Here is a 16,594-nt window from a genome sequence, read left to right as displayed (position 1 = left end):
CACTACATTATTAAAAAAATGGCCTTAAAAATGTTAATTTTACGTGCTGCCTCTTCCTGTCTTCCTAGAGCATACATTTGACTGCTTCTTGCTTTATATAACTACTGAGAAACAAAAGCAAAACTACTAACTAGGACTGAAGTAATGGCTAATAGTAAAATTTATGCACTGCCAAAGTAAAACCACTAATAGGGTATAGAGGACTGGAAGATGTACATTACTATATGAAAACTGCTATTAAAATGGAGAGGAAAAAAAAAAAAAAAATCAGTTCTCCCTTGTGAGAAAACTGCCAGTTTTAAGATTTTCTCCCAACTATGCCTGCACACAGATAACTAAAAGCCCTGAAACTGCTTTATTTCTTATTATTACAAGTTACAGGCGGTCAAGAGAAAATTCTCTCTTTTGCCCTTAGGTTCTTTTGTGTATAATGAGTGACTGAAGGCAGCCAGAGGCTGAGGCGCTGGCGAAGAAGGAAGAATGCTACCAGAGCAGAAACAACACACTGTTCCTTTCAAGTTCACCCCCTCCTGGCTCAGAGCCCGACTGCCTTGGCCATGTGCCAGGGTCTCGGGACAAAGACTTCCTCCTCTGGCCAAAACCGAGGAAAAAGGTCCGTTGTTTAACACAGGCAGACTTGTTTCAGTCAGAGAAAAAACTAAAAAGAAGAGGAATTATATTAACTGGAAGTCCTGGGAGAGAAGAGTAGCCTCCTAGTGTGGCTAATACAATTCTCACCCCATGCTTTTCCTGGAGAGGGAATGTCTTTATCCTCTACAATTCAGGCTAGAAGGCAAAGTATAATGTCTCAACAGGGCTAAAGCCCTCCTGCTGCCAAAGTCTTTGCATCCCCCCAGGTTACTATCACCAGAAACAAGAACGCATCTTTCCTCCTTCCAGGAAGGCCCAGGCAGCCCACTGCTCCCCTCCATGCCAGCACTAATCAGCTCATGTGAAGGGTGAGCATCCTCACTCACAAAAAGACAGAAATTTCTATGCACCTAGCAGTCTGATGAATAAATAAGCCAAACGTTTAGTTATACCAGGACTTCACAGGGATTGAGACTCCTGCTGGATTTCCACAGTCATTAAATCCACATCAAGGTGAATTCACACCTTGGCTTTTTTTGCTGTCTCTGCAACAGAGCCTGCAGCCCTGCTTTGCCATGGGGGGAGCTTGGGACACTTGGGTTCCTGCAACTTGAGAGGTTGTGTCCCTCCCTGAAACTTCCGAGGCAGATGCTGTTGCAGAGGTTAAACAGAAACGCAGTGGCTCTTCACACCAACCTCAGCACTTCTTTAGAAGCACAGCCACAGGAGATAGATAGGGACTTGAAAAAGGTAGAAAAAAGCCCCTAGGTCTGGTGCGACACATTTGATTCTGAGCATCACCGTGCCTGGGTGAGGTGGGCTACCTCAGAGGCTGCATCACAGGACATAGTGTCTCAGTGAGCTGTGGCAGGAGACTTTCTCTAGCAATTATTCATACATCTGAGAGTTTTCAGAAGCAGGTCCCAAGGACAAGTGCCATTTCAATCTGCTTGGGTTAATATAAATGAATATAGGACATTTTTAGGTGCGTAGATGCTGTTCAAACACCATTGAGATTTATGCATTCATGTACTTGCTCTCTATTCTCGGCAATAGATTTTCCTCCTGAAGGAGGGGGAAATGGCATTTCTGAGACCATTTATGACACAAAAGATCTGTGCAAATGAAGGCCTCCCTACGCACCCCATGCCTCTGCACCAGGTTAGCAGCAAAGACAACCACCTCCACAGTACTTGCCATCTGTCTGCAAAGACTTACGTGACCAGCTCCAGCACACCTTGACCATGCTGGCTCATGCGTCAGTGCCAAGAGCAATCTATTGAGGGAATGGCGTTTGCTCAACCACCCTTTTTAATTCCACTCGCATTTAAAGTCACTGTGCTGACAGGAAAGAGATACATGGGCACATGGTTCTGTCATCTATCGCCTCGTTTACAGGAAGTATATTCTCAGTATATTCTCAATTGCAGGTTAAAGGAATTAGCTGAGTACTGTGAAAATATCCATGAACCAGAACGGGAGGTTTACACAGTATGAAAAGCCACTGCTCCTGCACTTAGTCCTACAAATTGTCTTACATCTGCAGTGCTTCAATTAGTAGTTTCATTCCAGTGTTAGAGAGACTGGCTAGTATTAAAGTTTCCGGGATGACTGCACTGTTTTGATTTAATGACAATACTAACCCTGACATAATGACTACCATGCTTCAAGGTTATACCGTTTGAAACTTTCCCTTGTCCTTAAGCAAACAGGAGATAAAATGACCCACTGCCTTTTTCCATTTCAGTATTTATGGGCACACATAAACACTTACCCCTCTAAATGAGGATAAAATGGGACAGAAACCAGGAAGGATGTGACAGCAATCAGGAAGCACTCTTCAAGAAAAAACAGTTTTTGGAGTGAGTGAGGTTACTAAAGAAACCCCTAAACCTGCAACAAACCAGGCTTTTCCTGAAGAACGTTGCCATTTGCTACATTGCAATCTTTAGAAGTGGCAAAATAAAGGCTCCCAACACTATTCACATGACATGCAACATTAAGAGTTGCATCAAGATAAAGAGAAACCCTGTTGTGGTGGGTTGATTGCAGCCACCAGTCACTTGCTCACTCCCCCTGACCAAACCATGGGATGAGAGAGAGAACAGGAAGAACGGAAGTGACAAAAGTCCTAAGGACAGTTTGATACATGGGGAAAAAAATAAGCGATGCAAACGGTATCCTTCACCATCTCCCACAGAGACCAGTGCTCAGCCAGTCTCTGAACAATGGCCACCTCGGAAACTAAAACCCCTCTTCTTCCTCCTCCACCTCTGCTCTTACTGCTGAACATGATGCCGTATGGTACGGACCATCCCTGTGACCACTCTGGGTCAGCTGTCCTGGCTGTCTTCCCTCCTAGCCTCCTACCTGTCCCCAGCCTACTGACTGGGGGTGCAGAGCGAGAAGCAGAAAAGGTCCTGATGCTGTGTGAGCTCCGCTCAGCAACAGCTGAAATCCTGGTGTATTGTCAGCTTCCCTTTAGACACAAGTCCAGAACACAGCTGCTCTAAAGAACGCTAGCTCGAACCCACCCAGAGCCAGCAGAGTAAAAGCAGCTGTTGTCAGGTGTGGGCAAACCTTACACATCTGTCTCCACAAAACTTGAAATACACACAAAATACATAATGCATGTAACTGGTGCAATGGATCAGCTGAAGTACCCACTTACTCACTTTACTGAGTATTTGAATGGTGGCCAGTAGTGGATGCTTGGTAGAGTGGCCAAGGCATAGACCTCATCTTCCCCTTGGTTCTGGTGCTCAGCAGCTCTGCACCCCTTGAGCCAGGAGCCGCCTGGGGGGCTACAGAATGCAGTGACACAACGAGTTTCTCCACAAATGCAGTGGTTTTGCAATCCTAGCGAGGTTCTGGTCATCAGCATGGTGTGCTGCAGGGAGTTCCACACTGTAGGCATTTGTTGGTTTAAAAAACACAACAAGCCAAACCACACAAAGACTGCCAACCCTTTATGTCTATTTTAAACTTTTAAAAACTGATTCTCCCTAAGAAATCAAGACTAATCATTCTGCATTCAAACTTTTTCTACTTTTTGTTTGTCCCACTTCACTTGTCTTTTTTCCAAATTCAGAGGTCTATATATTAAATTCATTTTCCTATGAAAGACATTCCATGTCCCTGACCATCTCCCTTGTTCCTGCTTTGTACCTTTTCAAATTCTGTTAGATCCTTGTTGAGATGGTGTGATTACAGCTACAAATAATTGATGGAAAATGCTGCAATTTTTGATTAAAAAGCCATACAACGTATCCAGTTTTAATTTTTTTCATATTTAAGAATCAGAAGTAAATTATAACCTATGTGTCTTTACCAGAGATTTGAACTGTTGCTTATCCCAAAGCACAGACTGAGATTACTTCTTTAACATAAAGGCAATTCCAGGGCAAGAGACTTCTTTGACTTCATAGGCTAATTCTAAAAGCAAGAGGGGAACATATAAGTAACTTTAACTTATTTGGTAAACATAGAAAATATCATTAAGAAACAAGAGTTATCATTTCAGTGCCCCATTTCAACAGATATTCCTCAAAACAACCAATCTGGTTGTGAATCTATGTAATCTTAATTCAATTCGCTAAATTTACCAGAAGAATAAATGCCTGAAATTTCACTCCTGTGCAACAGTTCAAAGAAGTCTCAAAACCATATATAATCATCTTTTTAAAGTCTGCAGACAGAATGTGCTATTGATTTAAACCAAACAAACAAAACACCCAAACAGAAAATTTTAATGAAGTTCTGTGGAAAACATGATGAAGAAGTTATCTGAGAGAATGGTACATTCAGGGTTTCCATAGTAACAAAAACAATAAAAAAAAAAAAAAAAGGAGCTTTGTAAAGGCTTGTCCAAAAAAAAGAAATGAAAAAAATTAATCTCTAGGAGGCGTAATGTATGTTTACATAGGAGGGACACCTGCTGTGCTGGATGTGTATACGCACTTACACCTGGTGGCAGGGCCCCAAGGCCCAGGTTCAGCACCCACTGGGAGCCCAATGCAGGCAATCGGGTTTTGTCTTAGTTCTGAGTATACGGGTCACAGAACCCAGTTCAGTGTCTACATGGAGGCCAAGTTCTCCTGTGAGTCCAAAGGTGCTGGGAATATGAAATTGTGACTCTGAGCTCTTTAAAAATACATTCCTTACAGGCTACTCTGGTGTGGCCAGTGACTATGGTCACTGGTTTCTAAACAAACACGGTAACTCGGGCACATCACGTTCAGCTGACACTTCATCCATCTGCTTGCTACAGTGGTTGACAGCACTTCTGGCACATTCCCAGAGCATTTAATTTTGTTAAGTACATTTACTGAAGAACTGAAAACCCCTTAACTGAGCAAATATAGAGTCCTCATAACTACTTTTTTTTTTTTTCATTTGGTCCGAATAACAGTGGGAAATGAAAAACCACAACGCTGAAGGAAGTGAAGGGACTATTTATGTAGCATGGGAAAAATTAAACTGAGATTCAACACTTTAAAGTGGGTGACATCTGTTTATCAAAATAGTTTTGTTGTATCTCTTTTGCCTTTGATTATCCAGTCTGTCTACCAGAACTTAGGAACAGGGATGCTGTGCTAGATTGGTCCTTTGATTTTAGTGGCAATCTGTGTAAGTCCTGCCACTACTTTGAAATAAAAATGTTGGTCTGGCATTACCAATTGCTAATAAAATATACCAATGTATCATGTGCCATTCCTTCACAAAATTACTCACATGTGTATACACTATGAAAAGATGTGTGGGACTTGGAGATTTTCCCTTTCTGCACACGAGAAACGAAGAGTCTATGCGCTTTTTATTTCTGTTAAAACAAAACCCGTTGAACAAGTGGGGTGTGCACCAAGATGTAGTCCAGAAGGATAATAGAAGCAGCGTGTGAGCTAAACAGCTGAATTAAGCAGAACTTAAACCATTCGTTTCTACAAGTAGCTTGCAAAAACATGCACCAAGGAAAACAATTTCCAGCAATTCAAAGCAGAACCTTTGGCTGAGGGGTGAGTCTGCCCTTAAAATAGGCTAAATAATGTGCTCTGCAACTGCACGAAGTACTGGAGCCTACCAGGGACCACATGCCATATATTCCACCAGCACCAGAAGGCAGTGCCAAGTAAATGCTGAAATTCGATATGCAGACTTACATGCTTTGCAACTTCACTGGTCTTCTGTCACTAAAAGTTCTAGAAGAACTGGGCTGGCATTTTCGGTAAGCTGTTTGCTAAAGTGTAAGATGACAGACCAAGGTTTTACCGCTCTCGGCCATCGGCATTGGTACAGTGGCAACTAACAGGCAAAGTTGTGCAAGCTGCAATTTGTTCCTATTATTTTCAGCTAATAAGAGCTGAAAACGCTTGACTATGAAAAGGGTTTGCAGTCCCACAAGAGCTATTCTCAGTAATATCAGGAAGTATATACATGTATATGAGGATGTGTGTATATGTGTGTGTGTGTGTGTATGTGTCTATCAGGATAATGTCTTTCTTTCAAGGGCTTGGACACCAACAGCACTCATCATTTTTCACTGTGCTGACTGGAAAGAACAATTTTCCATTTGCAAACAAAGCAAAATAGTCCCAACAAAAGAAAACTGTTTCATTGTGCTTAAAAAGATTGTACATCCTCCATGCTAAGCATCTCACCTGGTTGTTAAAGAAAATAATTTGGTTTAACACACAAAGTCATGGACTAAACTAAGGATCCAAAATCAGAAAACCTCTTCAAAGTGGATTCCCAGATTGTATCCTGTCTCTAATGCCTTTTAATTACCATCACAGGCACTCAAAATTTAACAGTGAATTTACCACTTCCCGAATTAAATTAAGAATGCGAATGGACAGGATAAGAATCGAGAGGGAAAAAAAAACCCTCACCAAAAATATCCACAAATCCAGAAATAATAACCTTAAGGAAGACATAGAAAGCACTATTACCTGATACCTTTATGGCAAAACTGGACAAACACTAGTCCCTGTGAACCAGGATTCAGTGCGGAAAAGCAGCTTGAGGACTTCTCAAACACTGAAATATAAGCTGTGGATGGTGCAAGACCAGAGACACATCTCATATATGCTGCATCAAAAAAACCTCGGAAAGAACAGGGCAGAAGCAGCTGGTGAAATTACCTCGCTGCCTAGTACCTGAGCTGGTTTGTTTGACCATCCTCCCCTACCCCAGCTGGTCCTGCCATGCTTCACCCTCTTCAGGATTCCTTCATAGTTTTACTATCCAAATGCCTTCCCCAGGTTTCCTGTCCTCTGCAGTTTATTCACTCTAAGCGTTCTTCTAGCAGCTGCTTTGGTGACCATGCAGGAGTTTCTTGAGAGTTTACTAGACCAAGTTTTCCTCTTCATCCATCTCCTTTGCTCTTGGCAAGGAAGTCCTGGCCTTCTGCTGTGTTTCTTTTCTCCACAGGGAACGGAGTCATAGAGTTTGCTTCTGGAAATGCTGCAGGAAAAGATACTACCAAGGGTGCTAAAAAGCCCTGAACAAACCCCACGAAAACCCCCAAACTATTCCACCAAAAGCTTAGATCAAATAACACTCAATGATGCACAGATTTATCTAATGGATAGACAAGGAGAGCACTAAGAAGGCATGATACAAACTTTGCTTTTATATGCATACTTCATCCTTGCTCTTACAAACACTACTGTGCGCCAACTCCTTGACAACATCCATCTCTACCCAACTGTACACCCGTATACAGCACAACTGAGAAATATTCCTGCTGTGGAACTCCAGGCAGCCACTCAGGGCATCAAATGAATCCCCAAAGAGATAAACAGTCATTCACCTCTCTTCACTGATCATGCAGAGTTCAGTTTCCCGGGTACATTATTTAAGCACCTGATATTAAGTAATGTCAATAGCCAGTGAAGTAAACCAGGTTTGTCAGTTTTCTGAAGATCCTTCAAAGATGAGTCACAGCTACTGTTGAGATTGGCAGGGCACTTACAGGGACAGTGGAGAGTGGAAGAAAACTTAAAAAATAAAGTAAGACTTCAATACCCAGCAAAATATTTATTGGTATTTAGGTTAAAACAGAGTTTTCTGTGAATATTTTCTTTCAACATTTTAAATAAATGTGCTTTGGCTATGCTGTCATTCCTGTCATGTATAATTTCCACTAGCTTTTAGGACATGTATATTATATATCAGCCACATATTAATCTCACACTCCCATTTTATGTAACAGAAAAAGCACAGGTTCTTGCCCAAGCAATATACCTCCAAACTTGCTAACATCCCGCAAGTCACGAGAGCACAGTTCTGCAAAGCACCGGGGACTCCTTGCAAGGGAGCCATGTACCAAATACTCTGCTGCAGCAACGTCAGCATGCTACATGTGTTCCCCCAGCACAGGCCCAACACAACTGGCCACTGGGTTCTCCCAGTAGCTTTTGCTGCACTTTTTTTCTAGCTAGGAATAAGCAAACAAGAGAACAACCCACCCTCGCTTTCCTCTTCTCCTGCTAGGTCCAATGGTGCTCTTTATCCATCTCCTTTTCCCCCATCCACCCCACAAAAAGCAAGACATCAGATCATGTAGCTGACAGTTTGGAAATGAATCAAAGCAGTCAAGCAGCAGGAGGAGCAAAGACTGAGACAAGCACACAGATTTTGTTCTAAACCCCGCATTTGCATGCTCTGTAATGCCAAAGATGTAATACTCATAATGATTCACAGGTCCCTGTGTACCCAAGCACAGCAATACATCACACAGTAACACAACTTCACAGACCCTCCAAAACTCAATTGAGAGAAACACTATGGAAAAAGACAGACCCCCACAATTACCCTAAGATTTTCACTACACAAAAAGTATCAGATGGGCTCATACTGCAAGAGGCACAGCAACAGGGTACACAGTTTTATCACTGATCTCGCAGAACACAAGAAATAAGGTTTCTCTCTATGGTGGATGCTCAGAGCTGATTAATCCCATAGTTACAGGGAAGTGAGACCAGAGGAGTCAAAGAAAGCCATGGGGAGAGATTGTGAAAAGAATATTCCAGGGCCTGAGAGCAGAGCAGGAGTGCTTGTGTGGGCAGGCAGGAGATGCTGCTCCAGACTTTCAGCAAGCAGCAAAGCAGGGAGAGATGGGTAAATGCTGGGGTTTATATGTCATTTTAACTTGAGCAATTGGAGGAAGATGACAATTTAAAGCACTTCTCCCTGGATACCTCTTCTATTTCTCTTGAGCCTCCAATTATTATTTTTTGCTTTCTCTTCAATACTCTCATTTCCCCTGAGTATGCACTCATCAGCAACTCACATTCCCCAGAAATCCTCCCACTAGCTATCTGGAAAGACATCCATGCTAGAGGGCATAATGCTCTTCTAACATGTAGATGCCTTTAAAACCACAAGTCATTTTCAGTAACCAAATTGCATGGAGGTGCATGAAGAATTCCTTCAAGACCTATTTTGGAGGCAAGTGAATTCAGCCAACTCACAAACATCAGCAGTAATTTCAGTCCAATAAGAATGTTTGGTATTCTCCAAACCTTCCCCCAAACCAAACACCTCTTTGCACGTGCACTCCTTTCAAAAATATTTTATTCTTGGTCTGTTTTAATGCTCACTTTCTGCCCTCAGCCTGTATGATAAAAATGTTTTCTGGGTGAGCCCTGGAGAACCAAGCAGACCAAACACTAATGCTCATATGGAATTTATTTAGAAGGGGGGTAAAAATCCCTTAAGTTGAGTAGTTATGTTATTTTGAACTGGTTTTATATTTTATGCGTACATAGTGGAGCTGGAATTTCAGGGCTGGCTTTTGTTCACATTCATCATGAAACATTTGTTATATGAGCTGCTGCTACTGCTACCAAAACAGCTGCTGCTCACTGCTACAAAACCAGAGACCAACTCAACAGTTTGTTTCTTCCTCTGGTAAGTCTATTATAGCTGGCAAATGAGGTCTGGTGTTTCTCCAGAAAATTACCTTTATTTGGCTTCACTGTCATCCTCGCCACCTTTTTGCCTAGCCAGAACATGGGACTTGAGAGAGAACAGATAAATTAGAGCAAGACCAGGTATGTACTGATGCTCCTGAATCACCTACAATTAAACATAGCTCAGCACTACAGCTGTATGAACTCCCTGCTTTGCACCTAAGGCAGCACCTCAAATGTGAATGTCTTTCCTTCAGCTGCTCTTCAGATTTAGCCTTTTAGCCAGTATTGAGACTTTCTGTCCTGTGTCACCATTTTCCACCATCTGGAAAAAACTGAGTCATGGCTTGATCTAGCTTTGCATAAAAATTTCTTTGCCACAGAAATGCTGCTGCCCAGTGGCTAGGGTGATCTGCAGAGGGCTGATTCCCTGTGCAGAAAAAAATACCCACCCATCTGACAATCTGAGCACTTTCCTACCAACCTGGACACAGACCAGGACCCACAGCATCGCTGTATGGCAGTCTCGAGTGCCGAGGACAGACCTCATCAACTGCATGTGAGCTGAATTTAAATGCATTGCTTTCTTTGGATGACTAAAACACTTCAGTGTTGTTCTTTTTGCCTTCTGGTAATTTCATATTGGTAGTGACCTCTCTCACCTCAGTTGCATCTTTTTATGAGAACATTTACCCCAGGCTGGAGTGCAGTCCCTGTGGGATTCCCCCGCTTGTTTAAAGTAAGTGGAGACCACAAAACAGTTAGTGCCTACCTCTTTAACCAATTTTATCCTGCAGGAGAACAGTCTCATATCCTGACAACTCATTTTCTTTAAAAGCTTTTGGGTAGAGATCCTGCTGAAAATCACAACTGTACCACAGCATATCCTTGCGCTTGCTGACTCCTTTGAGGAACGAGCTGATTTGTCAGGCTCTACAAACACCATACGGACTCTTCCCAACTGTCTATTAATCCCGTTCTTTATTATGGTTCCTACCAGTCAATAATTGAATTATTTCTCCTGTTGCTGTCCAAGTGACCACTGCAGCCTTTTAAAAGCTGGGAGTAATGTTAACTACCTTCCATTCTTCCAAAATAGCTGCTGATTGAACATCAGCTGCAGAGTTGGCAATTTCAAAGAGATCCTTGATGAATACTAGCTGATAGCTGCACTCCTGACACTTCCAAAGAGGAAAGATAGCTGAGGAGAAAAAACCGCCACATCCTAACACTAAATCAGTTATCTGCATTATAGATGGCATCTGCAAGTCACCAAGAAGTTATTCAAATTGAGTCCAAACAGTACAATTGCAACTAAAAAGATGAGATTTATAAAGTGAAGTAACAATTGTGCAAATGTTGGAGATAGAAAAAGCGGCACACTGGAAAGAAGATACTAATTAAAGAACACAAAGGGAGTGCAATTTGGAAGAATGGGAGGAGACAGGGAAGATGACCCTAGAGAGCAGTGGAGAGGAGGATGCTCTTTCTTACTACATATGTAAATTTGTCATTCCACTCCAAGAACAGAGAAAAATAACAAAAAAGGATTCTTCCCAGCCATGTTTAGTAAAAAACGTCTTGGAGAACAAGTTTTTGAGAGGGACAGATGAAAAAAGGCTGGGAAATTCCAACCAGGAAAGGAAGTAGGGAGCATAAACTCCAGGAAAGACTCACTCTTGGAAGAGCAGATTGTGTCCAGGGCAGGTAAAGCAAAGGGGTTGGGAGGAAGGAGCACAGGCCTGGTGTGAAGCTGTGTTCAAGGGAGCAGATGATCCCCTCAGGAGCAATGGCTGGGAGACATTCCAAAATGACTCCTGTGTAGCAGCTGAGAGCTACACTGCTAATACATTTCCTTCATTTTAATTTTTATAACTTTGAAATCAAGGGCCAACCCTTGTACTTTGCTGACATTTATTCTACTAATTCTTTCCCTTCTTTTCTAATAGTAATAACCGTGGTCTTAAAGACAACGTAGAGTGCAATACACTGTGTCCTCTGGGAGTAATTGATCTGTTTACAGTTGTACTCTGGGGATGTCTCTTCTTTGAGAGTGCCTCCCTGCCACCTCTGCCTGCTGCCCACGGTCTCCCTCTTCCCAACTCCCTGGTGAGCAACCTACTTCTGATATGGTCGAAAAAAACCATTTAGTATTAACTTTAATGCCTTTAGCAAGCTGCATGCCAGAAAGCGCCTTGCTATAATTTCACACCTAGCTTGTCAGAATTTACGCTCCTTCATGTTTTCCTCATTTTAATTATTACAGCATTTTAATTTTTATAGTAGTTCATTTCTATCACTGTAAAAACTTGATTTTAAATTGCAATGTTTATATGAAAACCCAAGTAATTCCCTAGGGAGGGCTGCTCATCTCCACTGTGCATGAATTACAAGTAAAATATTTTTTTAATAATGAATTTTCTTCTCTGTAGTTACTTTACCTTCAATATTTTTCAAAACATTTTTGAGCAACCAAAGATACTGTCTCATGGTACTTGCATTGCTCTTGCAAGATGCCTCAGTGATAAGAATAATCACTTTAACCTGTAGCCAATTCTATCACTGAAACAATGGACAGAACCTATTATTAGCCCGAGGGAAAAATACAATAGCCTTCTTTGAAGGCTTACAATACGATTATGCTTCTAAAAGCAAAGTGAATAGTCAGCTCTGAGATCTGCTCTATACTGTTCCTGTGTCTTAAATTGCAAATATGCTGTTTTCAGTTAAAAGATGTTTCTTCCCAAACACTGACCCTGAAAATGTAACATTGGACACAATGAAAATCAAACTAAATTCTCAGTTGTTTTGGTCCTATTATTAACAAAAGTTTTTCAGATTCTAGCCTCAGCCACTTTGTGCAACTTGCTTGTTTCCATGTAAGTCAAATGAAGACCTGTGCAAATGTACTGGAGTTGCAGCTGGGAACGGAAGGAGGCCTATTAACTGGGATTCAATGGCCATCTGCCTCCTCCTCTGTGTCTTCTGCTGCCTCAATAGAGGTCAAAGTTGTCAGAGGCAATTTGCATAATCTGTTATTGCTATAATTTTTATTCAAATGCTTATTTTTAACGTAGAAGCTGTAACAGAGGTTTTGCTGAAATGTTACTGATTAAAATAGCTTTATGATTATATTCAGTAAGTTATTCAAGAAGTAATTAACTGTTGTTGCAAGTCTTAACTGTCATTAAAAAGTTTGTGGTATTTTGTCATCAGTGACCCTGAATTATTTATGAGATATAGCTAATGCTGTATCTGAATGCAGCTTTCCCTCTGTGCCAGAGCTTTAACAACGCTGCTTGTCCATGAGTTTTTCATTTTGTTATACTAGGAACAGGAAGCATTCAAAAGATGCATTAGGGAATCAACCTCAGATGAATAGCAGGAGCACTGTTACAAACCATAATGTCTTTAGTGACTGACATGCTCATTAGATAAACATGACAGTTGCTTGAAAGATACCAGCACCAACCTTTCAAAATGATCTGACACACAAAAAAAATACACTTGAATTCTTGATATGTGGGATGCAAGGGTTTGTCTGACTAGCCCCTTGGGATTTAGACCACAAATAAGTTTTGTTTTTACTGCAACAAAGTATGAAATTACATCTGTGTGGGTTTAGTCCAAAATCAGACAGCCCATCAGTAGATCTAATGAAAGGAAACTGAAACAAAGCAAGTATCACGAAGATGTGGGATGAAATGCAAAATCTGGAGGCTGAATTCTTTTGGAATTGCACTAAAAGCTGAAGACAATGCTGTCAGTGGTCTCAGCCTTCATAATCCTACAGGTATGAACACATTATAGAGAAAGCTTAGAGAGGGGAAACTCCACTCATGACAGAGAGGCTCAAACTACAGCATGCAAAAAAGAGTGTATTCGTCTTCAGGTATAGACCCTGCCAGTTGATGGGAAAGAGTAATATGAAAAAAGTGGTGGAGAGGAATGGGAAAAAGGTAGCAGACTACAAAGCACAAATTCTGTATATACAATCTACATTATAGCACAAAGATTCAGTAACTATGAAAAAAATACTTAGTCTATCACTACAATACATTGTAGGTTGTCAGAGCCAGTTTATGAGCTCATATGTTCTGAAACTCTAGTAGCAGAAAAACACTTGATATAGGTTTTTCAAAGGATGATTTAAGGGAACATGGCCTTCACCTTCTACTACAACTCATTCTGAGCATAGCCTTTGCAAATTCAACGGCTATGAAGATCCAAGCCAAAAATAAGGATCTAAAAATCTACAGTGTAACTGGCAAGCAGAGAAACCATATCCCTCTTCACCATATTTCATGGTGAGACCTGGAAGGTGGCCAACCTCTTTGAACACCAGAAGTGTTGGGCAGGGGCTCTGTAGATCAGCATTGGCCCTGCTGATTCCCCTCCAGTTCATGTACCATTCTCACCATCCCAGCCTGCCAATATGAAATCAATTTCTCACCTGATCTAAATGATTATTGTTGGTGCTGCTGTACTTACAAAGTCAACCAGTCATCTTGACTCTAAGAGAAAGCAGAACCGTAGTCATATGTTTGGCAAATGGACCTGTATATAGCGCTTCCCTGCACCATAAGCTCAGGGAGCAGATTTACTGAGCGTGTCATTGTCAAGTCAGGCTGTCAGTTATCACATTTTTCATCTGAAAATGCACCATTCATTTTGGGCTACAAGATGTATTTACAGGCAAATGCTCTGCTGCATAACCATGCCCATATGAGCTAACTCAATCCAAGAAGTACGTGCCAGCAGGGAACAGTAAACACAGCGGACCTGAGCCTGGATGCCTACAAGTTCCACGTGGGCTTGGAAAGCCATGCCCCTCTCTTGCCACACCTTTACTGCTGCTTGTATTTAGCAATGAGATTGATACTATCTTGGATAAATCTTTTGGTGCCACAGTTCTGTCTCTCATGCAACACACATATAGTCTGGAGTGGCTTCACCTTCCTCAGCAGAACAAGAACTGCAGCTGTTAGGAGCTGTCAATCTTTGCTGCAGAACTTGCCACAGAGAAGTTCAGCTTCTGCAAAAAATCTTCCAAAGACATAGTGGATCTTTTGAAAAACACAAAGTCATGAGACAGCCCAGAACTGCTCAAATCCTTCCAAGAGCTCCTATTCTGAAAACTGCTTAGTTCATTCACAATGGGATTCGAAACCTCTGAAAGACAAAAACCAACATATTTTCCTTTTATGGAATCAGAAAAAGAAAGGATATTTCCACTGATTGTGCTTATCACTGATCAGTGCATCCACTAACTTAAAGGCATCCTACATCAGGCAGCTTGGTTTTGTCCCTGCTCTCCAAACCTTTATTTTCCATGGCTGAATAGCTAAATAATGTATCTACAGCTTTTGAGACTACCTTCAGCTTCATAAAGCAAAGCAAGGAGCAGCTTAGTTGTGCAGAACATCCCAGCTGCCATCGATCTAATTGTGAAAAAACATCCTTGGGATATTCACTGTGGCTGTTCCTCTTTTCCTGCCTTTCTTGCACACAGTGAACAGGGAATTTGTTTTACAAGAAACAAAAACATAATTAAAAACTATTCCTAGAGCTTAAACTGCCTGTTTTAGCAAACACATTGTTTTACAACGTTCTTCTCTGTAATTCTGAAAGTTCAGACTTCAGAAGAAGAAGAAAGAAACTCTTTGTTCACATTTTCTATTTTTAATTTCTATTTTCAGAACAGGATGTTGGGTGATAAAGAAGAAAACGCCACCCAGGCAGAATGTAAATTCACATGGCAAGATGTTAAAATCCCCTGAAAGTCCTTGAAAAAGCAGGGAGATTACACCACCTTCTGGACAAAACTTTTTAAGCCGCAAATACAGATTGCCTCACATAATGGATGGGAACGTGCTATAGAAGTGTTACGTGGTTACTTATTTGCCAAGTCCAACCTCACGTTTTTGCCTCCACAAGAAATTTAGAATTTTCCTCTTCTGTAGAAAACTGTCATACACAGTGAATCCTCTTGAGAGTATTATTTAGGGAAAGCATAAAGTTGTTTTAGAGTGTGAGATAAAAAAGACTGGACTCTCCAAAGTTTTTGAACATTTGTACGTGTTCAAAGTTTTCGCAAACTCTGTTTTAGTAAAGTAGTGGATGCAAAGAAGTGATGCAAAAAATCTCAGCATTTAAATGGAATCTAATCCAAGCTGCTTTTATTCTCACATGAAAAGTGCAGATGTTTGTAGGAGAGAGAAATGTTGTGCATTTGTGCACGAAAGTTGAGCCAATATATTCCCTTTTCACATACCAGTCACAACCCTCACCAGAAAGTATGGCTCATGAGAAGCAGGCAGACTATTAGAAGCTGCAGATCACCTGTCCTCATTCTTTCTTCCCTTTCATTTGTGCTGAACAAAGGCAGAATATAAAATCACTATTTAAAGGCACTGCACAAGAATGGAGAATGGTTTGAGAGCAGCCCTGAGAAGGACTTGAGGGTGTTGGTTGATGAAAAGCTCAACAGCACCCGGCAATGTGTGCTTGCAGCCCATGAAGCCACCTATATCCTGGGCTGCATCAAAAGAAGTGTGACTAGCAGGTCGAAGGAGATCATTCTTCCCATCTACTCTGTTCTGATGAGACCCCAGTTAGAGTACCGTGTCCAGCTCTGGGGCCCCCAACATAAGAAGGATGTGGACCTATTAGAGCAACTCCAGAAGAGGCCACAAAGATGATCAGAGGCTGGAGCAGCTCTCCTATGAAGACAAGCTGAGAAAGCTGGGGTTGTTCAGCCTGGAGACAAGAAGGCTCCAGGGAGACCTTATAGCAGACTTCCAGTATCTAAAGGGGAACCACAAAAATGTTGGAGTGGGACTTTTTACAAAGGCAGGTAGTGAGAGCACAAGGGGTAATGGCCTTAAACCCAAAGAAGGTATACTTAGATTGGATATAAGGAAGTAATTCTTCACCATGAGGGTGGTGAGGCACTGGAACAGGCTGTCCGGAGAAGCTGTGGATGCCCCATCCTTGGCAGTGTTCAAGGCCAGGCTGGATGGGGGTTTGAGCAACCTGGTCTAGTGGAAAGTGTCACTGCTCAAGGCAGTGAGGGTTGGAACCAGGTG

The 16,594-nt window shown here is 41.7% G+C and overlaps 1 protein-coding gene across 1 annotated transcript in view; it reads right to left on the bottom strand.

Annotated features, from left to right (window-relative positions):
• Nucleotides 1-16,594, bottom strand: part of UST (uronyl 2-sulfotransferase) — a 167,523-nt gene that overhangs the window by 11,454 nt on the left and 139,475 nt on the right. The window lies entirely within an intron of this gene.

Source organism: Patagioenas fasciata, chromosome 3 (genome assembly GCF_037038585.1).
Source record: "Patagioenas fasciata isolate bPatFas1 chromosome 3, bPatFas1.hap1, whole genome shotgun sequence".
Lineage (NCBI taxonomy): Eukaryota > Metazoa > Chordata > Aves > Columbiformes > Columbidae > Patagioenas > Patagioenas fasciata.
Note: the sequence above shows the minus strand (reverse complement) of the source record. Positions and strands in the feature narration are given on the sequence as shown.